General features: G+C 37.5%; 1 protein-coding gene across 8 annotated transcripts in view; it reads left to right on the top strand.

The window, feature by feature from the left end:
- CHRM3 (cholinergic receptor muscarinic 3) overlaps positions 1-24,201 on the top strand; it is a 532,253-nt gene that overhangs the window by 26,675 nt on the left and 481,377 nt on the right. The window lies entirely within an intron of this gene.

The following is a 24,201-nucleotide window of genomic DNA, read 5'->3' as shown; positions in this document are numbered from 1 at the left end:
AGAAAGGCTCTTCAGGAACAGAATTAAGTATTGTAGGGAAACCATATTTGCTCTGAATTTCAAAATCTGTTTCAAAAGAATAAAATCTTAGAGACCATATTTCATATGGTCATGGGTCTTCAGTGATTATAAGTTGTTTTTTTATTAAATGATAGTTTAGTCTTGTAGAATAATTTTTATCTACACTGACTTTCCTCTAAAATTTAGATTCAAACAACTTACAACATGTTATCAATACATAAACTAACCATTGACATGTATGGTAAAGTAGAAGGATATTTCCCCTTCATAAAAGATTTCTCTATAGAACAGTACTCTGGGGTGAGGAGGAGAACCTCTGACAGGCGTTTCATTCACTTTCTAATGAGTCGCATTGTTTTGAAGGATAACTATTCAGCAGTGTGAACTAGAATGAAATATTCTGGTATCTTTTTTCCAAGGAAAAATATCCACCTACACTAATGACTGTGAGTTATCAGTAGTGGTGTAAACTATGTTCTCTTTTTGCTGCCAATTAATAGTTTTCTTCTTTTCAGAAAATGATTTCATGGAGTGCTAATTTGTAAGTCAAAAGAAGAGGGGGAAAGTTTAAGTTAAAAAGTATAAGGTTTAACAAAGATTATGCTCTGACATGTCAGACTCATTCCATGGTTGGTACGTTACAAGACTTCCAGAAGGGTACATCTATAACCCTTCTCCCCTCCAGCGGATACGGTTTGGCAGCCCAGATTACTGCCAGATAGTAAGCTACCTCAGCTCTCCCTTTAGATACGAGGCTGGACAGTTCAGGAAGAGGAGGAACTGGGTCATGCCATTGTTGAGGGTGGAGGCAGGAGACCAGTAGGAAGGAAAGTGGTGCCAGAATTGCTTCTCCAGTTCATGGATAAAGCGTATTGAACAAGGGGATAAATTATTACTTTTTGAGGCTTTAAAGTTCATTTGTAGGATGAAGAAAAAAAAACCTTGAAAAGGATGGAAACCCATGGTATCAGAGGCTACCTGATAACAGATTGACTAGGTGATTTTGCAGTCACCCTTACCTTCTGCTTCTGAGTTTCGGGAAAAAAGATGCATGTTAACGTTTCATCATCCTCCTAAGATGTGAAGAAAACAATTTCAGCTGTGAATATGTGTTGCTCACGCATGCTGTTTTCAAAAGAAAAAAAATGTGTCGATGGAGAAAGATTTTGTGAAGTGAAATTCATAGACTTCATGATTGAATAAAGAATATAGTATATTTTAGAACAAGCGGTCTGTGTTTCTGGGTAAACTTTGTGCTTGTTCCATTTGGTTCTTTAAAGAAAAAAAAAGTTATTCCTGGTTGCCCTTCTCAGTCGCTGCATCCTGCTGGCCAGGCATCGCATCTTTTGTTTCAGGAGATTGCCATAGATATCAAAAGGTTAACTTTGTAATGGACAACAAATTATGAGTGCATGGTGGTATGTTTATTATCCTAGACAGTCATTGTAAATTTATATGTTTTAAGCCAGCATATGAGATTGGAAAATTATTAAAATTAATGTTTTCATTTTTGCTTTCCATAATTTTACACATAATATGTATATCCCCTAGAATGTAATTTGGTACCAGAAATGACTTTTGACTGTCCAAAGACATCTGTTTTAGATATTCCTAATTTTAAATTTTAGAAGTTGACAAGGACTTATTAACTTTGAGTTCCATAGGTTTCCCTGTAACTAAATACAAATTGAAAAGCACAAATCTTTAAGTCTAGACACATGAATACAATGAAGACAAAAATAATCCAGGTCATGATTTTTGTTAAAACTATTTAACAGCAGATAACCAATTGTAACTGATTTATTTTTCCTTTTCAACGGATCTTTAATTTACCTTCACCAAATATTTGCTTCTGAGTTAAAACCTACGCAAGATAGGATGCCTATGCATCTTAATAGGAAATAAAGCAAACGAGGTATCAGATTTCCTAGACTGCTCTATTAGTTAAGTTTCATAATTGACTGCTAAAACGTATATACGTTAGGGTGTTGAAGCAGGGATACTAACCTCAGATGCCTACAGCAGTGAGGCAGTGGGCCAAGTGGATGTAAAGTGTAGCCCCTGGGAGAGGGTAGGGACTCAGGCCAAGTAGATGGTGCACACCATTGTGAAGGTGACCCACTGCTCACCTGAGCCTGTCTTTATAACACAACAATGCCGACCCTCTGTTGTCAGATGTTCTATGTGTTTAACGGATGCTTAAAATCAAGTTTTTAACATGACTTTTACTAATGTTTAGATGTTGCTTTATATGCATATATTTCTATGCTATAGATGGGTATATGTATTTATTTATTTAAAAAATATTGCATAAGCAAACAAAAGATTTACTAGGATCAGATCTATCTGGGTGGCAGGCATTTTGCAATCTGCATTAAGGAACTCATATTTGTGTGTGCACAAAGTGTTCTATAAATTGTCTGAGAAGCATTTGTGATTTTTTTAGGCCATTTGGTACATTAGGGAGAAATTTGGTTTTTTCAGGTTATCTTTTTTTTCTTGAAAACCTTGAAAGGTTGAAAATTATTTTTATTTATCCTAACCATGTATAGGAAGAATGCCCTTTATTTTCTTCATAAAGAATAAGTAAAATATCAGAACTTTGTACTACTTTGTTATGGTCATATGTAATGTGTATTTTGTTGTTTTTTTAAGAAATTGCATCTACATCACTCTAGAGTGGACTTGGTCATTATTAATCTATTATTAAATCCAATATTAACGTACATCATACACCAAAAGTCAGTGAATAAATGCATGAAAGAGTGCTTACATGGATTTCTTTTCAATGTAGAAAAAACACTGCAAGAAAGCCAGAAAAAAAATGAACAGTTATTTTGTGTTAGCCACTAGTGATAAAATGGTGAGCAAGAAAATCTATTTGCATAATGGAAAGTACGATAATGGTAGTTATTCAATTTGTAGCATGCCAAGTATCAATAGATAAAATCTGCTTGCTTTAGATGAAGGAACTGAAATTTTCAATGTATTCTTCCTTTTACCCTCAATGTTTCTCAGGGAGAAATTATGTTGATATTGATACTGGAGTGGGACAAAGTGTAACACTTGAGAAGGAAAACATCTCCCATGACAATGAGTCATTTGGTTGGTTGGTTTCCTCATTGCGGCTTCATGGAACACCGGTGCAGTCACTCTTGGTGTCTGCACATTCTAGTCTAAGGGTCCTTGTATTTTTTACCTCTGTCTGTTAGATGTCTATCTGACTTATGTTTTTGACGGTAGAGTCATCTATTCTCTCTCTAATCCATAGTATTGCCTCAGTGAATTTGACTTGATCTGACTCTATATGTCCAGCTCTCAAGAGGATTCTTTTAAGTATACTCATTCAAGTCAAACAAATTTTAGTGCTGTGAGCTCCCACCCAACCTTTTCATATGGATTAACTTTTTTGGAAGAGTCAGGATGGAAATGTTTTTTGGAAGAGTCAGCATAACATTTCCATGTGGAGATATAATTTGTATTGACATTTAGATTTTTCTTTGAGTTTGTAACAAAATACAAGTTGGATTTAAGATTTGACGTCAGGAAATCACAATAGAAGAATATATAAGAGTATTTAGTTCATCTACCTTTTATTTTGAAAGATGATAGTTTAAAGAAGGATCAGATTGTATATGATTAAAGTTTTCAGACTTGAGTCTGTAGTCCATATTGTTCATATATTCCAGCATTCAATAAATTCAATAAATTAAATGTTAACAGTGTCCACATGTAATCATCAGGATGCAAATGGGGAGCAATTTACTGTATTAAAAAGATTAAAATTGAAATAACTTCTGCCTTCTCACTCTGCTTTGCATCATTTTTCCTGGTATTATTTTACACCACTTGAACTAGGGAACCATTACTTTGAACAACCACAACTAGTGTGATGCCAGTGAAAGCAGTTGTGTTTATGTCTTTCTCCCATTGCCCCTTCGTGTCGTTTCAGTGGGACTGATCATTTCCCTGCCCCTGAATGAAAATCTACAGTCCAGTGACTTTCTGGTCCTCCTGTCAGATGCACGGACTGAACCCAGTGATTAGACTGTATACTCCATCTAATGGTCAAAGGTCTAACATGGTTTTAGGGAAGGTCTTTTCTTTATTCTCAGGCTCCCTGAAGATCAGGACCTTTAGTCAAAGGAAGAGAGTGAGAAGGCTTCTCATTTTTGAAGACTTGAGCTCTCTCACAAAACCACATCTAGCTTAAGGGTTCCTTTTCATTGTTCCAAAGCACTCTGTTTGCGTGCCTCTATCTAAGGTAAACTTATCACACTTATCACAAACAACTGTTTCCCCTCTTTATCAACAGGACTTAATGTTTTCTGCATCTGTGCTTTCCCAACGTTTTACATAGTAGGCACATAGGCTGGATGAATAAACTCATAACTGGAATTCTCAAAGCTCTTGCAGAGCTTTTAAGAAATTCAGATGCTCTGACTGTACCTGGGAGATTTGAGTCAGTAGATTTTTAAAAGTTTCACAGGGGATCTTGATTTACAATAGAGTTGAAAGCCACTGAGCTGGATGTTTAAGTTTTGGTAAACTTAATAGTGTCCGAACAGTTTAATTAAGGGAGATATACACTTTTAACCTAAAAATGAGTTTCAGAATAAGAAATCTTATGAGGTCTTTCTAGTTTTTAAGACTGATAAGTAGGTATTGATTTCAGTATAAATCTTCTGGGACAGCTATGCCAACTTTCCCAGTTATTCTCTTTTAGTAAGTTTTATGCAAATGGTCAAAGTTTAAATGTATCTTTGACCTCAATATATCTTTATTTTTTAAGAAACAAAGAAAACAAAAGTTATATAAATGTATTATGATAGTAAAACATTGAAACATCAGGGCACCATGATGCAAGTTGTTTCTCCTCATATTGTCATGTAGATCTAGTGGCTGTTTGATAACTTCATCTAATCTCTTACAAGTTATTCTACTTAAAAAAAAAAATTCTTGTTTTTAATGGTGAAAAAAGGCAAAAGAGTCTATAGGAAATGAGTAAAACCTCTAGGATAGATGGCGTGTAGGTAGAGTTAGTTGTTTTTTTTTTTTAAGGAAATGGATAATATAACATTCCAATTTACTGATTTTTTTAGACTACACCAAATTTCTTTAATAATTCAACAGATATTTATTGTGAATCTATAAGGCACATTTGGTTGTCATGAAATGGCTAGATTATGCTGTATGTTTAGCATGCTTGTTAAAACGCATTCTTCCTGATTTTATTACTTTTTGATTTTCAGGTTTAGTAAGCAGTTACCTTGGAAACATGGTGTTAATTAGTGATAACTAGGAGCCTTATATATGCTTTTCATTTTCTGACTGCCTTGTATGAAATGCCACAACGTTTTATGTTCTTTATTTGGAGTCCTTGACCTTTTCATTAGAGTAGAATAACTTGGGCGGGGGATAAACTTGCATTGAGTTATATAAACTTAACTATCTTTTTGCTAATAAGTACTTATCATTTAATTACATTTAAATATTAAACTATCCTTTAAGACTGTGGTCCCCAACCTTTTTGGCACCAGGGACCGCTTTCGTGGAAGACAGTTTTTCCACGGACCAGGCGGTGGAGTGATGGTTTTGGGATGATTCAAGCGCATTATATTTATTGTGCACTTTATTCCTGTTGTTATTACATTAGCTCCATCTCAGATAATCAGGCATTAGATCTGGAGGTTGGGGACCTCTGCTTTAAGATACTCTGTAAATAATGTCAGTTTTAAAAATTGCATTGATGCATTGCTTTTATATGTTTTAAATGTGTGACTTTCTATTTTTAAAAGTTTCTTTGCTCTCCAGAGATTGAGCTATCATTCTTGATTTGACCTCCAGAACGTAGTTTAGGAAATATTAAGTGTTCTTAACCTTTTATTGAGAAATTCCAACCATCAGTGTTAGACTTACCCTGTGGAATGCTTCACCTCTAATATATTCTTTATCTCTCCATTTCTCTATATTAGGCTAGTTTTGCAGTCTCTAGTTTTCATTGCCAAACCACACCGTACTGATGCCAGATTTTTTTTTATTGGACTAACGAATATGTTTAATTTTTTTTTAACATGTGAAGAATTCAGCTTATAATTTATATTACACCATGGAATGTGCAAAATACAATAATTTTAACATGTGTACAGGTAATTATGCTCTGTAGATGACATGTCACCATTGTTAAATTATAACACAGATAACATTACAGAAAAGTGAAGGCCATGTTGACACCATAGCCAAGAGATAATAAATGAGGCAAGAAACAGCTTACCTATTATGGCCAAAAAAAGGGTAGTTTATCTTCCTTTTATATTTTACAAAATGTTTTAATGCAAAAATAAGCAGTGGTCTCAATAATACTACCATAAGGAAGCTTTGGGGTTACAGTGTTTAGACATAGACTACGTTTTTTCTGTTGCAGACTTCAGCTGAGGGTTGAGAATTTTACTTTGTGCAGTAACTTTATGTGTTAGACCCTGTAAATCCTGAGGAAATGACTTGCCCAGTGCATGTATTTAGAGATTTTCTGGGAAGTCAGTAAATAGTCTTCTGTTTTATTTTCTTTTTTCTATTTTCCTTTTTTTCTTCGGAACAAGCGTTAGAAAAACATGGATTGTGGTTGTACTGTGTTGAGCTCCACATTTTTATTTTTAAAAGACAGTCTCATGCCATTGAGAAGGTTAAGTTTTCATAATGATAATGACTTGTTAAATGGGAATAAAACCCATTTAACACATGAAAGCTGTGATCTTATAGAGCAGGTCATTGGAGAGATCATTTTGCAGTTGAGAAAATGTGTGATCAGAGAGGATGGGCCTCAAGTTCAAATATTCTGGGTGCCAGTTCTGTTTGATCTTGGCCAAGTTTCGTAACTTTTCTTTGATCCTTTGTTTTCTTATCTATAAAATGGAGGTAATAATACCAATCCCAAAGGGCTGTAGCTAGGACAAAATGAAGTAAAGCCTGTTCATGTCACCTGCATGGTGCCTGTATCTAAGGAATTTGGGGAGAATTAATTGAAATTCCCAAGAAACTGTCTTTCTCATTCTTTTCTTGGTCTTTTTAGGACATTCATTAAAAAATACGTACAGCAGGTGTGCAATGTTGATCCTCATATTTTTGCATTTAAAAGAAAATCATATGCAATTAGGAAGTTACAGTTCTCATGATGAAGATAACTTGTTTATGGAACACTTTGACTGGAATAGAAACTCTACCACACACGCTCAAAGACCACCTGGATTCCATTTATCCAAAGGTATCCATTAATCAGTTACCCTGCATCTAGCACAGCACTGTGGAGGAGGTTGAGGAGTGGGGATGAGGGAGAGAATACAATATCAGATTACAGTTTTTGAGCAGCATTTGGGAAAGCCAAGCCAAGTAAGTGAAACAATACAAATAACAATCGTGCAATGTATATTTGGGTGGGATTTTGTTATAAAACCATGTTACTAAAATTCAGGGTCAGAAACTATTATGAGGTAGGATTAAATTAGGAAATGTGTAAAAAGCTTCGATCAGAGTGACTGGTACAGAATAGAAGCCCCATAAGTAGTAGGTTTAAATGTACGTCATTATCATATTTTTCCTAAGAAATAGAAAAACGTTCAAGAAAAAAGCTGTAAAACTGCAGGCCAAATGCTTCTTCCTTTGTGATGCTGTCTTGAATATCCAGAGAGTATTAATCTGTTTCTCCACTGTGCTTCCGTAAATTCTAGTCATACCAATATTCGTGCTCCTTACACATAACATGGCAGTTAGTGGTGTATCCTCCTGGGTAGACCAGGCAACCTCAGGGGAGCTGGTGAGAACTTATGCAGCCATATACTCCCTGCCCCTAACACAAAACCTGGAACAGGAGAATGTGTTAATATTCGTTGCATTAAATAATGGGTTTTGAGCTGGGCATGGAAAGAAATGTTAGATTTGCATTCATGGCAGGACATGAAGGTGCAGGGTGGCAAGGTCACCCCAGGAATGAGAACAATCTTTTAAAGATGTGGAGATTGAAATGAACATGTCACTTTGTTCATTCATTCAACAAATACCTATTAAGCAGCTATTTTGTGCCAAACACTTGAGTAAAAGCAGATACAGCCTCTCCCTCTGGAACTTACGAACTAGTGGGAGAGATCAGCATTAATCAAACAGTTGTAAGAGTAAGTACACATTTATAACTCTGATAAATTCCACACGGGAGAGGTACATGGAGCTCTGAGGCAGCATCTGACCTGGTCAGAGAGGACATAGTGTGTGTGCAGTTGGGTGATGAGAGGAGGGGGAGGATTCCTAACAAAAGGAGCGGCATTGCAGGCACCACTTGATGGCCTAAGAGAAGGCTGTGGGGTCAACACAAGGGGGTCTGTGGACAGGGTCGTGGGCATCAGCCTGAAGAAGGCACTGGGGCCAGAGCAGATAGGGCCTCGTAGGCCACATCAAGGAGTATTGACTTTCTTAAGAGTCAAACTTCTAAGAACAGTCCAAACCACTGAAAGACCTTGAATCTCTTTTTTGAAATTTATTCAAGTATCGCTGATTTACAATGTTGTGTTCATTTCTGCTCTACAGCAAAGTGATTCAGTTATACATATATATCCATTCTTTTTCATATTCTTTTCCATTATGGTTTATCACAGGATACTGAATATAGTTCCCTGTGCTATACAGTAGGACCTTTTTGTTTATCCATTCTACATATAATAGTTGGCATCTGCTAACCCCAAACTCCCAATCCTTCCCTCTCCCTTGGCAACCACAAGTCTGTTCTCTATGGAAAGACCCTAAATCTTAAATGAGCAGTGACAGGGTGGCAGGAAACATCAGACTTTGATTTTGGCATTTTGAAAAGCAGACTCTGGCTGCAGCAGGGGTGATGCAGTGGAGCAGGGCCAGAGTGGATTCTGGTTGAGGTTTCCAAGGGGCTAGTCCAGTCCTTGGAAGCATAGACACCGGTGCTGCTGATGGAGACAGAGTAGTTGGATACTGGGACAAAGAAGAATTAATAACTTCACTGCAAGTGAATTAGGAGTACTAAGAATCAAAGTCAAAGAGGTAATATTGGGTACCAAATGACACAGCCTTAGGCCCAATAGGTGAAACCCAATACAAATGCTTTTTCACATTTCTGCCTTTACCCATGTTTCCCCCTTAATTCATTCACTCACTCGTTTATTCAGTGAATCATTTACTTATTTATTCATTCTCTCAAATATTTGTTGAGTGCCTACTATGTGTCAAACACAATGCCAGGTTCCCTAGCCGACCTTAATTTCCCTTGCCTCTGTCTCTCAATTTACCATAATATTTCTCACCAGAGTGCAGCTCAAACCCTCATCTTCCAAGAGCACTTCGTGGATCTCCCCAGTTAGAAATAGTGGCCTTAGGACAGGAATAAAGACACAGACGTAGAGAATGGACTTGAGGACATGGGGAGGGGGAAGGGTAAGCTGGGACGAAGTGAGTGAGTGGCATGGACATATATACACTACCAAATGTAAAATAGATAGCTAGTGGGAAGCAGCCACATAGCACAGGGAGATCAGCTCAGTGCTCTGTGACCACCTAGAGGGGTGGGATAGGGAGGGTGGGAGGGAGGGAGATGCAAGAGGGAAGAGATATGGGAACATATGTATATGTATAGCTGATTCACTTTGTTATAAAGCAGAAACTAACACGCCATTGTAAAGCAATTATACTCCAATAAAGATGTTAAAAAAAAAAAAAGAAATAGCAGCCTTCACTTGTCTTCCCCCATGTAGAAACAGCCCAGGTCTCGAGCATTAAGTCATTCCACTTTACCTGTAAATCTTGGTCAAAGAGCTTCTTTTTCACGTTTGGCTTCTTCCACTGGAACACAGACCCACAAAATATAGGCACATGGTAAATGATTATTCAAATGAGTCAAATGAAAGAAAACAAAGGTGGGAAATTTTTCATGGGGCAAAATTAAATTTTCTCCAAATGATGATCAGATTCCCATGATGCCTCTAGCTTTATGTACTATTTTTATTATTTTTCCTGTAGAATTTTAAGATACTTTATTCCTTGTAATTGTGTTCTTTCAGAAATCTCTGATGTGTCTTTCAGTGGCATGCTGGAGCCAGCTCATTCCAGCTCAGGAGAGCCAGATGTGCCCATCTTTTTCTAGCTCCTTATTCAGTGGTGTTGCTTTGGTGACTTGAAATTGACAGTGATGGCAGTGTTTTCACTGTGGAAATTGGCACATGCTATAAATCAGAGATGTGGCTTTTTTTCTCAGAAAGCTGGTTGTTAATTATCTTCTAGCACACCTTTGCTGTGAATTCAAAATACAAAACAAAATTAAGTTTAGTGAATTAAATTCTCAAACAGATGTGTGTGTGTGCATCGCGTATGTGTGTGTGCACGTGCAAATTGAAGTGATTTGGAGCTATTTGTAAGACCTGTGGAAAAAGTGAAATTCTATTATTCTGATCTTCATTTTGTACTTCACTCACTCAATCACTCATTCAACCAATGCACTTACTGGTGAATGTAGCAGACGATTGTCTCTTTCCTCAAATTGATTACAACCCAGTTGGTGAGAGATAGCAGGGATTCCTTCTCAATATAATGAAGATGGATTCTAAACTAAAGGAGAGGCCATGCAGATGAAGAGGAGGAAATAGATTTAAGAACCATATAGGAGACAAAACCAAGAGCACTTGATAAACCAGCAAGAGAGTGAGGAACAGAGGATAATTGCCAATTTCCTAGATTGTGCAGGTGGTGGATGGTTGTTTTTCTCTAAAATGAGAATTCAGGCAGAGACATGGATTGAGGGGACCTGTGGGTTGAACGGCAGGCAGAGGTGGGTGAAAGAGATGGGTTTAATTAGGGGCATGTTAACTTGAAGTTATTTTAGAATACTTAGACGGTGCTTTGAAATATATATGTATTTGGAAATTGGAAAGAGATTGGGTTCTAGTGAATTAAAGCAATTACCATGTAGTGGTAATTAAAGCTGAGTGAGACTACGATGGAGTGTTAGGATCCCAGCAAGAAACAGATGCCATTCTCAAATGGGTAATGAAGGAGAATTTGATGAGAAGACTATTCATAAAGGTTATGGGAAGGATTAAGGAAACCAGCTGAGTTGGTGAAACACTGGGATTAGCAATAGCAGAGAGCTGTTACCACTCTTAGGCCTGGGAGACCAAAGGGAAGAAGATGGACAAGTGGAAACTGATGTGGCTGCAGGAGAGAGTTGCCCAGTAGTATCTATAGCCTTCCGTAGAGGAATGTAGCCACTGCCAGGCCTTGACCCAGCAAGAGAAGAGGTTGGGGGATACATCTGATGTCCTCCCTCTCTGCCCACCCTCTGCCCTTTGGCCTCCCATTAGCCAAATCCATAATGAAACCAAAGGGCAAGGAAACACCTTGAGGCTCCATAGAGGTCATCTTCCTTGGGCGCAGAGCAGGGTAGAGAAAGGTGGAGAGTATGATAGTGGATTTAGAATGGCAAGTGGAAATTAACCAATGAGATGATCTAGAGACTGAGACAGGAGAGAACCTTGAGAAGCACCAACACTGAAGAGGCAGGTAGAAGGAGGAGTCTGAGAAACGGCATCCAGAAAGACTAGATGCAAACCAGGAGTGGGTAGTTTTGCTGAAAGGAAGAGTGGTCTAAGAAAGAGAAACAATTGTCACATGCAAGGGAACAATCTAATAACAAAAGTCCAAAGAATGCCCAGAAAAAATTAGCCATGTAGGGTCCTTGGTGACTATTTTTACTTCACATTGTGATTTTCATAGACAAGGTTATGAAATTGGTGGTAGGCACAAAAACAGATTTGTAAAATCCAGTGTCACTGTTCTTGAGTCAAACATGAAGAGAGAGGTAGAAAGTGTGCCACCCTCAACAGTGGACCCCTCCTCCCCCCACGGTATCTCCTGTTCCATGCTTGCTCCTGAGTCTGCAAGCACACATTGTGAAAGGTACCTGAGGGGAGATGGGTAATTATCACCTTGATTCCACCATGACATTATCTAGGAAAGGAAGACAGTGGTAAGTGCCAGCAACAATAAAGGAGTAGGCCACTCCTTTCTGAAGCCTCTTGGAGTCTGACAGTAGCAGACACATGTGCAAGAGTTCATTATTTTCCATTTCAAAACTGGTGGTGAAGTTATAGTTGGAAACTTCCCTAATATGGGAAAGGAAAGAGTCAGTCAAGTCCAGGAAGCACAGAGAGTCCCATACAGGATAAATCCAAGGAAAAACACACGAAGACACATATTAATCAAACTATCACAAATTATATACAAAGAAAAAATATTAAAAGCAGCAAGGGAAAAACAACAAATAACATACAAGGGAATCTTCATAAGGTTAACAGCTGATCTTTCAGCAGAAACTCTGCAAGCCAGAAGGGAGTGGCAGGACATATTTAAAGTGATGAAGGGGAAGAACCTACAACCAAGATTACTCTATCCAGCAAGGATCTCATTAAGATTCCATGGAAAATTAAAACCTTAACAGACGAGCAAAAGCTAAGAGAATTCAGCACCACCAAACCAGCTTTACAACAAATGCTAAAGGAATTTCTCTAGGTAGGAAACACAAGACAAGGAAAAGACCTACAATAACAAAACCAAAACAATTAAGAAAATGGTAATAGAAACATACATGTCAATAACTACCTTAAATGTAAATGGATTCAATGCTCCAACCAAAAGACATAGACTGGCTGAATGGATACAAAAACAAGACCCATATATATGCTGGCTAGAAGAGACCCACTTCAGACCCAGGGGCACATACAGACTGAAAGTGAGGGGATGGAAAAGATATTCCATGCAAATGGAAATCAAAAGAAAGCTGGAGTAGCAATACTCATATCAGACAAAATACACTTTAAAAATAAAGACTATTACAAGAGACAACGAAGTACACTACATAATGATCAAGGTATCAATCCAAGAAGAAGAAATAACAATTGTAAATATTTATGCACCCAACATAGGAGCACCTCAATACATAAGGCAAATGCTAACAGCCATAAAAGGGGAAATCGACAGTAACACAATCAGAGTAGGGGACTTTAACACCCCACTTTCACCAATGGACAGATCATCCAAAATGAAAATAAATAGGGAAACACAAGCTTTAAATGATACATTAAACAAGATGGACTTAATTGATATTGATAGAATATTCCATCCAAAAACAACAGAATACACCTTCTTCTTAAGTGCTCATGGAACATTCTCCAGGGGAGACCATATCTTGGGTCACAAATTAAGCCTTGGTACATTTAAGAAAATTGAAATCATATCAAGCATCTTTTCTGACCCCAATGCTATGAGACTAGATATCATTTAAAGGAAAAATCTGGAAAAACTACAGACACATGGAGGCTAAATAATACACTACTAAATAACCAAGAGATCACTGAAGAAATCAAAGAGGAAATCAAAAAATACCTAGGAACAAATGACAATGAAAACACAACCAGCCAAAACCTATGGGATGCAGCAGTTCTAAGAGGGAAGTTTATAGCAATACAATCCTACCTCAAGAAACATCTCAAATAAACAACCTAACCTTACATGTAAAGCAATTAGAGAAAGAAGAACAAAAAAACCCCCAAAGTTAGCAGAAGGAAAGAAATCATAAAGATCAGATCAGAAATAAATGAAAAGGAAATGAAGTAAACAATAACAAAGTTCAATAAAACTAAAAGCTGGTTCTTTGAGAAGATACACAAAATTGATAAACCATTAGCCAGACTCACCAAGAAAAAAAGGGAGAAGACTCAAATGAACAGATCCAGAAATGAAAGAGGAGAAGTAACAACTGACACTACAGAAATACAAAGGATCATGAGAGATTACTACAAGCAACTATATGCCAATAAAATGGACAACCTGGAAGAAATGGACAAATTCTTAGAAAAGCACAACTTTCCGAGACTGAACCAGGAAGAAATAGAAAATATAAACAGACCAATCACAAGCACTGAAATTGAGACTGTGATTAGAAAGCTTCCCACAAACGAAAGCCCAGGGCCAGATGGCTTCATAGGCAACTTCTATCAAACATTTACAGAAGAGCTAACACCTATCCTTCTCAAACTCTTCCAAAATATAGCAGAGGGAGGAACACTCCCAGTCTCATTCTACGAGGCCACCATCACCCTGATACCAAAACCAGACAAAGATGTCACAAAGAAAGAAAACTACAGGCCAATATCACTGATGAGCATAGATGCAAAAATCCTCAACAAAATACTAGCAAACAGAATCCAACAGCACATTAAAAGGATCATACACCATGATCAAGTGGGGTTTATCCCAGGATTGCAAGGATTCTTCAATATACGCAAATCAATCAATGTGATACACCATATTAACAAATTGAAGGAGAAAAACCATATGATCATATCAATAGATGCAGAGAAAGCTTTTGACAAAATTCAATACCCATTTATGATTAAAAAAACCCTCCAGAAGTTAGGCATAGAGGGAACTTTCCTCAACATAATAAAGGCCATATATGACAAACCCACAAGCAACATCATTCTCAGTGGTGAAAAACTGAAACCATTTCCTCTAAGATCAGGACGAAGACAAGGTTGTCCACTCTGACCACTATTATTCAACATAGTTTTGGAAGTTTTACCCACAGCAATCAGAGAAGAAAAAGAAATAAAAGGAATCCAAATCGGAAAAGAAGAAGTAAAGCTGTCACTGTTTTAAGCTGTCACTGTTTGCAGATGATATGATACTATACATAGCGAATCCTAAAGATATTACCAGAAAACTGCTAGACCTAATCAATGATTTTGGTAAACTAGCAGGGTACAAAATTAATGCACAGAAATCTCTTGCATTCTTATACACTAATGATGAAAAATATGACAGAGAAGTTAAGGAAACACTCCCATTTACCATTGCAACAAAAAGAATAAAATACCTAGGAATAAACTTACCTAAGGAGACAAAAGAGCTGTATGCAGAAAACTATAGACACTGATGAAAGAAATTAAAGATGATACAAACAGATGGAGAAATATACCATGTTCTTGGATTGGAAGAATCAACATTTTGAAAATGACTATAGGTACCCAAAGCAGTCTACAGATTCAATGCAATCCCTATCAAACTACCACTGGCATTTTTCACAGAACTAGAACAAAAAATTGCACAATTTGTATGGAAACACAAAAGACCCCAACTAGCCAAAACAATCTTGAGAAAGAAAAATGGAACTGGAGGAATCAGGCTCCCTGACTTCAGACTATACTACAGAGCTATAGTAATCAAGACAATATGGTACTGGCACAGAAACAGAAGTATAGATCAATGGAACAGGATAGAAAGCCCAGAGATAAACTCACACACATATGGTCACCTTATTTTTGATAAAGGAGGCAAGAATATACAATGGAGATAAGACAGCCTCTTCAATAAGTGGTGCTGGGAAAGCTGAACAGCTACATGTAAAAGAATGAAATTAGAACACTCCCTAACACCATACACAAAAATAAACTCAGAATGGATTAAAGACCTAAATGTAAGGCCAGACACTATAAAACTCTTAGAGGAAAACATAGGCAGAACACTCTATGACATAAATCACAGCAAGATCCTTTTTGACCCACCTCCTAGAGAAATGGAAATAAAAACAAAAATAAACAAATGGGACTTAATGAAACTTAAAAGCTTTTGCACAGCAAAGGAAACCATGAACAAGATGAAAAGACAACCCTCAGAATGGGAGAAAATATTTGCAAATGAAGCAACTGACAAAGGATTAATCTCCAAAATTTACAAGCAACTCATGCTGCTCAATATCAAAAAAACAAACAACCCAACCCAAAAATGGGCAGAAGACCTAAAAAGACATTTCTTCAAAGAAGATATACATATTGCCATCAAACCCATGAAAGGATGCTCAACATCACTAATCATTAGAGAAATGCAAATCAAAACTACAATGAGGTATCACCTCACACCACTCACAATGGCCATCATCAAAACATCTACAAACAATAAATGCTGGAGAGGGTTTGGAGAAAAGGGAACCCTCTTGCACTGTTGGTGGGAATGTAAATTGATACAGCCACTATGGAGAACAGTATGGAGGTTCCTTAAAAAACTAAAAATAGAACTACCATACAACCCAGCAATCCCACTACTGGGCATATACCCTGAGAAAACCATAATTCAAAAAGAGTCATGTACCACAATGTTCATTGCAGCTCTATTTACAATAGCCAGGACATGGAAGCAACCTAAGTGTCCATCGACAGATGACTGGATAAAGAAGATGTGGCGCATATGCCATAAAAAGAAACGAAATTGAGTTATTTGTAGTGAGGTGGATGGACGTAGAGTCTGTCATACAGAGTGAAGTAAGTCAGAAAGAGAAAAACAAATACCGTATGCTAACACATATATATGGAATCTTAAAAAAAAAAAAAGGTTCTGAAGAACCTAGGGGCAGGACAGGAATAAAGATGCAGACGTAGAGAATGGACTTGAGGACATGGGAAGGGGGAAGGGTAAGCTGGGACAAAGTGCGAGTGTCACGGACATATATACGATCCCAAATGTAAAATAGCTAGTGAGAAGCAGCCGCATAGCACAGAGAGATCAGCTCGGTGCTCTGTGACCACCTAGAGGGGTGGGATAGGGAGGGTGGGAGGGAGATGCAAGAGGGAGGAGATATGGGGATATATGTATATGTATAGCTGATTCACTTCATTATGAAGCAGAAACTAACACACCATTGTAAAGCAATTATACTCCAATAAAGATGTTAAAAAAAAAACAACTGGTGGTGAATTATTTGACATAAATGATTAATAGTACTAGGCTTGGTCTCGCACAGTTTGAGTAGGTAGTTCAGAATGCAAAGTATGACCTGGCTGTGAATTGACAAGGAATCCCAAATCATTGCATGGGATAGTTTAGAGGAAAAAGATAAAAGACTTTGTATTTAGTAGGCAATGTCAGGAGACTAGCACTTTGAAGTATGAGTGAAATGCATATTGGGAAGGGAATAGTACATAGAAAACATTCCCTGAATGTTTGTTAAGTAAAACAAAATAAAACTTAGATGCTGAAACATTTAGTCATGAAAATACTTGATAGGAGAATTGTTCTCATCTTAAACTGTTTGTCTTCTCACCAAAGGATCAGCAAAAGTAACATTTGCCCTATATGTTTCCAGTTGATTTTTTCCATTACAAAATATAACTTCATTAACAAACCAACTACACCAAAAATTTTAACAGGCAAACATAGCCATCCCTTTGATAAATTCCTTTCAAGGTCGTTATTCTCTCTGCCCTCTTTTTCTACATATTATATATGCAATTATGTATAGTTTTCCTTATTAGTTTTATATGATGGGCATTCTGTTACTTTATAGCCATCATTTTTAGTGGCTGAATAATAGTTTGTCCGGAAGATGCAAGATGGTCTTCTTAGCTTTCTCCATGTTACTGGGAGTTTGTGTTTTTTCATGTTTTTCACTATTATCAATATACTTGTGATGAGGTCTTTGTACCCAGAATTTTTCCCCCTGAGTATTTGGTTGTTTCCTTAGGAAATCTTTTGGAGTTCCTGAAATCAAATTACTAGGGTCAAAAATATTGGTAGGGATCTTGATGCAATTTACAGCTAGTTGATATTACTGTTTCTTAAGCTCGCCTTTGAATAAATACAGTTTTAATTGCTTCATCCCTTTGCATATCTAACAACTCCCTCAACCAGGTAAACCTGGTGGTTTTTAATCTTTAGGCCTGTAGAATGCAAATGGTGGTAGCTCTGGGTAAGAGGGAAATTAACAAACAGACTTAAAATCCATTATCCCTGAGTACGAAGTTAATGATTAAGTCTGAACACATGATTCTTAAGTCATTATCTGTGATTTATTGCCATCTAATAATTATTTGCTGTAACACTTCAAACTAGATCAAAAAGGCTAGCTGTGATCTTGGTAGTCATACCCACTGTAACATATGCTATAAAACCGGGATGTAACTGTTATTAACCAGTACTTGTTTAATGGGTTTAACTCTCGCCCCAGCAAACACCGCAGAGCTCAAGCATGTGGCACATATTTTCTGTGCTTTGCTCTTTTACACTTCTGAGAATGTGTTGATTTTTCATATCTGGTGTTTTTATTTGGCTAGTCTGATTGCATTTCTCTTTGCATTGAATTATTTTTTCCCTTCTGTCAGTATTTTCTGCTCATCTTTATTATCATGAGTTTTTCTCACCATCTCATGGTAATTCTTTTGCATTTTCCAAAACTACCTACACAAGGATTCTGCCATCTTTATACTTCTTAAACGTATTAAATGTGATTACAGTTAAATAAAATACATGTTCAAATTATAAAAAAGCATTTGATTAAGTAAATAAATGCCCAGACAGTCCTTTAAATATTTTTGCACTGTGCAATAATAGATGAAATCTGTAATTTTACACATTTTTTGAATTTTCACTTCTGATTCCAAGTTAAGTCAATAAATGCCCCAAATGCATAGAGTTTCATAAACTCTCACAAGCTACCACCATGCATCTGTCTAAGATAGGCTCAACATTGACAAGTTAGTAGGTTTAGTTTTCATGTTAACCATTGGATACTTTTTCATTCATGGGCCAAAGTGATCAGAAGAAAACCATGTTCAGCTGGTTTTTGGGAAAATGTTGACACAGATAAACTGGTAGACTCACTATTTTTTCTTGAGATTATTTTTAGAGCAGTTGTAGGTTAACAGAAAAGTTGCAGAGAAGATATAGAGATTTCCCATATACCCACTGCCCGTGAACAGGCATAGCGCTCTCCCTTACTGTCAGTATCCCCCACCAGAGCGGTACATGTGTTGCAATTGATGAACTCAACACTGACACATCACAATCACCCAAAGTCTGTACTTTACATTATAGTTCACTCTTGGCATTTATTGTATATTCTGTCGATTTGGACAAATGTAAAATGACATGTGTGCATCAGTATAGTATCATACAGAATATTTTCACTACCCTAAAAATCCTCTAGGCTCTGCCTATTTCACCCCTTCCCATTCCCCCTACTCCTGGCAACCACTGATCTTTTAACTGTCTCTATAGTTTTGCCTTTTCCAGAATGTCATATAGGTGGAATCATACAGTATGTAGCCCCTTCAGATTGGCTTCTTTCATTTAGTAATGTGCATATAAGTTTCTTCCATGTATTTTTATGACTTGATAGCTCATTTCTCTTTAGAGCTGAATAATACTCCATTGTCTGGATGTACCACAGTTTATTGATCCGTTCACCTACTGAAGAATATCTTGGGGCTTCCCTGATGGCACAGTGGTTAAGAATCCGCCTGCCAATGCAGGGGACACGGGTTCGAGCCCTGGTCTGGGAAGATCCCACATGCTGCGGAGCACCTAAGCCCGTGTGCCACAACTGCTGAGCCTGTGCTCTAGAGCCCACGAGCCACAACTACTGAAGCCCATGCGCCTAGAGCCTGTGCTCCGCAACAAGAGAAGCCACCGCTATGAGAAGCCTGTGCACCGCAACGAAGAGTAGCCCCCGTGCACCACAATGAAGAGTAGCCCCCGCGTGCCACAACTAGAGAAAGCCCGCGTGCTGCAACTAGAGAAAGCCCGCGTGCAAGCAACGAAGACCCAACACAGCCAAAAATAAATAAATAAAATAAATAAGTTTATTTTTAAAAAAAAGAATGTCTTGGTTGCTTCCAAGTTTTGGAAATTATGAATAAAGCTGATATAAACATCCATGTGCAGGTTTTTGTGTGGACATAAGTTTTCAGCTCCTTCGGGTAAATACCAAAGAGCATGACTGCTGGATTGTAGGTGAGCATATGCTCAGTTTCTTGAGAAACTGCCGAACTGTCTTCCAAAGTAGCTGTACCATTTTGCATTCCCACCAGCAATGAATGAGAGTTCCTCTTGCTCCACATCTTCACCAGGATTTGGTATTGTCAGCGTTTCAGATTTTGGCCATTCGAATGGGTATGGTGATATTTCGCTTGTCTTAATTTGCATTTCCCTGATGACATATGATCTGCGGGGAAGGCTGAATTTTAAAAAAACACTTTCCATACCTAAAAATAAGTTTTTTTTACCTTCCAGATACAAATGTGTGTGTATACATGTATATCTTCAAATAGCTAAGTAAAGATATCTTAGTTACTTTTAATATTCAGTGAATAATAGAAAAGCATTTTCAACATGCCGAAAATCATAACATCTGTTCCTCTTAGTTGACGTCGGAGTTCCTTTTAAACGAGTCTCTGCTTCTGATCCATACATTACAGTACTGAGCCAAAGTTTTCACCGTGAATGATAGAATAAGACTTTCATAATCCTTACATACTGAAAAGTCTAATGATATTAACTCATTTATTCACTTGTTCATGAAATATTTATAGGTACCTACTATGCTTTATAAAATGCTCTGGGGTACAATAGGAGTAAAATTAATTTCCATAATAAATCTATGCAACCTAGCTTATTTACCCCCTAAGATAAATTAATGAGGTTTATAAGGATCACGTAAGAGGTTTTTGTTCAGTCAGTCCTCCACGGATGATCAAGTCTGCCTCATTGGTTTTCATTTCCAGGAAAAGGATCTTTAAAGCCTATAAAATAGTAATTAAATTGCCTGAGGTTAAAACTAGGCATGCCAAATAATGAAATTAACAAGGTTCAGTGGATCTACAAGACACAATAGCCTCTTTACTAACAAGGAAATAAATAGTGTCGCTAAAAGGTACTGTGTGTGGACTTAGGTTAGAGCAAAAATAAACTTGGAGTTCAAGGTCAGGCCCTGCTTTTCAAAGAGAAAGACTTACTGTTTGTTAGTGTTAAGTTCCCTGAGGTTTCTTGCCTTTCCCATGCTCTGTAATTTAAAGTCAAGGATAGCATCCGTTACCACTTGAGTGTATAATGATTCATTTCCTTCTTTAGTGCTTATTAAGTACTATGAGAGATACAAAGAGATAGTGTTTGGTGCCCTTTGAAGAAATTAAGCTAACAAGGGTACCTTTTTCCTACCTTGTGGGATTTTGAAATGCTGTTTAACTAACTAAACTTCTGGGCCATAAATCCTAAACTACTTTCATTTCCATTTTACTGTATCCAGATACTTTTTCCCAAGGGTCAGGGATTCTTCTGCTGAGGGTACACCTTCAGGAGTGCTAGAAGCTGTAACTGACCAGTTATAAACACTCAGCAAGCCCCTGCCCTGGGGGGAGAGTGGGGACCATGGCTCCCCTTGGTCCTCACTCAACCCAACACAAACTTTTTGTAACCATCTCTCTCATCCTCAAAGAATGTGGATTTGAAGGGGACTAAGATGGTTTATGGATGCTGTCAAGGGGGTCTAGAGGGGGAGGGGGGAAAAGACAAGTGAGAAGTTCAAATTCAAAATCCCATCTGGAGGTGGTCTGTTAGGTGATGACCTACTCAGTCATTCCATAAGCAGTTTTGTTATCTTCTGGGAAAATTCTGGGAACATCTTGTTATTGGTTGATAACTTCTCAGGGGCATTAAATCAGCTGGTCTGTGCTTCACTGATTTGACATGATAGAGTTGAAAATTTATTCATCTTCTATATTTATATTGAAATACATTAATCCTCTTCTTTAGTCATCTAGGTTTCATTTGCATTTAATCTTACCTAATTAGCTGCCACTATACTGCCGCTGTTTGCTACAAGGAGAGTTACTGGGGAAAATGCTCTGTATGTAGATTGTAAGCAGAGCTGCTTTTGCAAAAGTGAACTAATTTTGGCCTATCCTGACCCCATGGTACGCCATTTATAAGTGCTATGCTAGGGTATCTACTTTGTTTACTTTGAAAAGTTGGTTTTGATGCTCATTTATGAAAATATGGTATGATAAACAGCAGGATATGTATGAAAATGGAATGTATGAAAGCCAATTATGGTATCATTTAATACTCTAATTTAGAAAGAAGGTGAGCTTTCTTTGGTACCACAGACTTGAAAGAGGAACTCAAATTCAATCGAATGCATTTTCTACCCAAAGATAGTCTGTTAAATAATACACAAATATCACTCTCTCAGCTGCTTTCATAGGCTCTTTTATTTTTGAGTACTGGGGCTTCCCAGGATATTATCCTGGGTCCTTTTATTAATTCAACAATTTTTTATTGAGTTCTGTCCTCTTCGTTATCCTCTCCCACCGCACTCTGGGTTACCTTAACCCCAAACATGATGTTATCAGTTAAGGCTTTTCAGCCAGCCCAGTGCTCTGTCTTCATCTCTACCAGTGTTATTAACTGTCCGATCCATGGCTCCATCAGATGCCCCAAACCTCCACTTCAAACCCAGGACCCAAACTTATCTCTCCCCAAATATCAGAACCTCTACAGCCACCTTTATCCATCGTCTCAGTGAATGGAACTCAGAGGCTCTCATTTGTTCAATTCAGAAAGCTCAGATCAGCCTAAATTCCCCTGCTCTCACCGTAAGTCATTTAGTCATGACAATCCCATTTCCTAAATATCTCTCTTATCCATTCTCTTTCTTTTAAAAGCACCTCTATGGCCTTAGTTCAGGCTCTTCTCGTTTTTTGCCTCAACAAATGCACTTAATCCTTAGGCTTCAGTCTTGTTGTCTTTTCTACCTCTCCTCCTCCTCCTACCTCAAAACTTGCTTTTGAAGATCACAGTCTGATCAAATCACTTCTTTGTTTAAACTTTTTCATTGGTTTCCCATCAGTTACACTTGAGCCTTGATAATGCCTGGTAACTTCTGCACCCTCATCTCTAAACAAGCCTCTCAGTAGCTGGGCAGGCAGTATGTTGTGATCTCATACTCCAAGTCTTTACATGTCCTGTTTTGTCTACCTGGAGGGCCATTTCTTGCCTTGTCTGTATAGCTAATCCTATTCCTCTTAAGAGAATCATCTTCTCTTGGATATTTCCTAAGACCCTCCATCTATATAGGAGTAGAGTTTCTATGCTGCCCTTCTGTATTCCAGGAATCTTTTTTTCATGACTCTTATAATTTACCACATAGCACATGTGTTTATATGATAATCTGGTCTGTTTCCTCAAATATGTAGTGACTGCTTTGAGAGCAGGAACTGTGTCTTATTTACCACTGTCTTCATAGGAATGGGCATATTCAGTTGCAGTCAACAAATATTGAGCACCTACTATCTGCTGGGCACTAAGTGCTTATAACACATCAGTGAATGAAACAGACAAAAATCCCTGCATACATGAATTTATGTTCTAGCATATATAATATTTGGTTGGTATTGAGAGAGAAAGAAGGGAGCAAGAGGACAGAGAAAGAAGGAAGGAAGGATACCTTGAGATGAAATGATGGAATTGTAATTGCTTTGAAAGGAAACAGGAGTGGGTATTTTGGTTGAGAATTTGAAATTTCCAAATATGAGTCTGTAGAAAGGGAAGCAGACCTCTTGAGATCTCCTCGTGTTTTTTTCTCATGCTGGCTGCCACCTTAGGATTTCATTGTAGGACTTTACTGCCTGTGGAGGGCAGTATTGTTCCCATGTATTTCCTATTAATAAATGTTTTATAAAACTTAAAGAAAGTTATATGAACATTTATTTAACTTTTTTTAGAAATTTAAAAGAAAACTAGTAATGTTCAATGCTTTTAAGGAGGGCATAAAAAGTTTCCCCACTATTGCTGGTGGGATTTTCTTATCCCAAGGAAATCCTGAGTGAATAAGTGAATGAATGTTTGCATTGATACCTATAGCTTTCCTACAGATCAGTATCTGAGGTAGGCATTTGTAAGTTTCACATTTATTTTTGGCAAATGTCCATACTTTTAAAAAGATGCTCTGCTGTTTTTCATGCTTTACAGATAAAGTCTAGAGGGTGAATTCCAACATGTTTCTTCAGTGCCTAGATTTAATCTTGAACTCAAATGGACCTTTGCTTTTCCTGGAAATAATTTTATAGCCTTATTTTTTTTTAATTATGTGCTATATATTATAACTTAGGTCGAGAGTCTAAGCTTTTCATAAATTTATTTATGTATTTATTTTTGGCTGCATTGGGTCTTCGTTGCTGCGCACGGGCTTTCTCTAGTTGCAGTGAGCGGGGGCTACTCTTCGTTGTAGTGCGCAGGCTTCTCATTGCGGTGGCTTCTCTTGTTGCGGAGCACGGGCTCTAGGCGCGTGGG

This window comes from Balaenoptera physalus (assembly GCF_965194825.1).
Source record: "Balaenoptera physalus genome assembly, chromosome: 14".
In the NCBI taxonomy this organism is placed as follows: domain Eukaryota; kingdom Metazoa; phylum Chordata; class Mammalia; order Artiodactyla; family Balaenopteridae; genus Balaenoptera; species Balaenoptera physalus.
The sequence above is the reverse complement of the archived record's forward strand: the minus strand, read 5'-3'. Positions and strand labels throughout refer to the sequence as shown.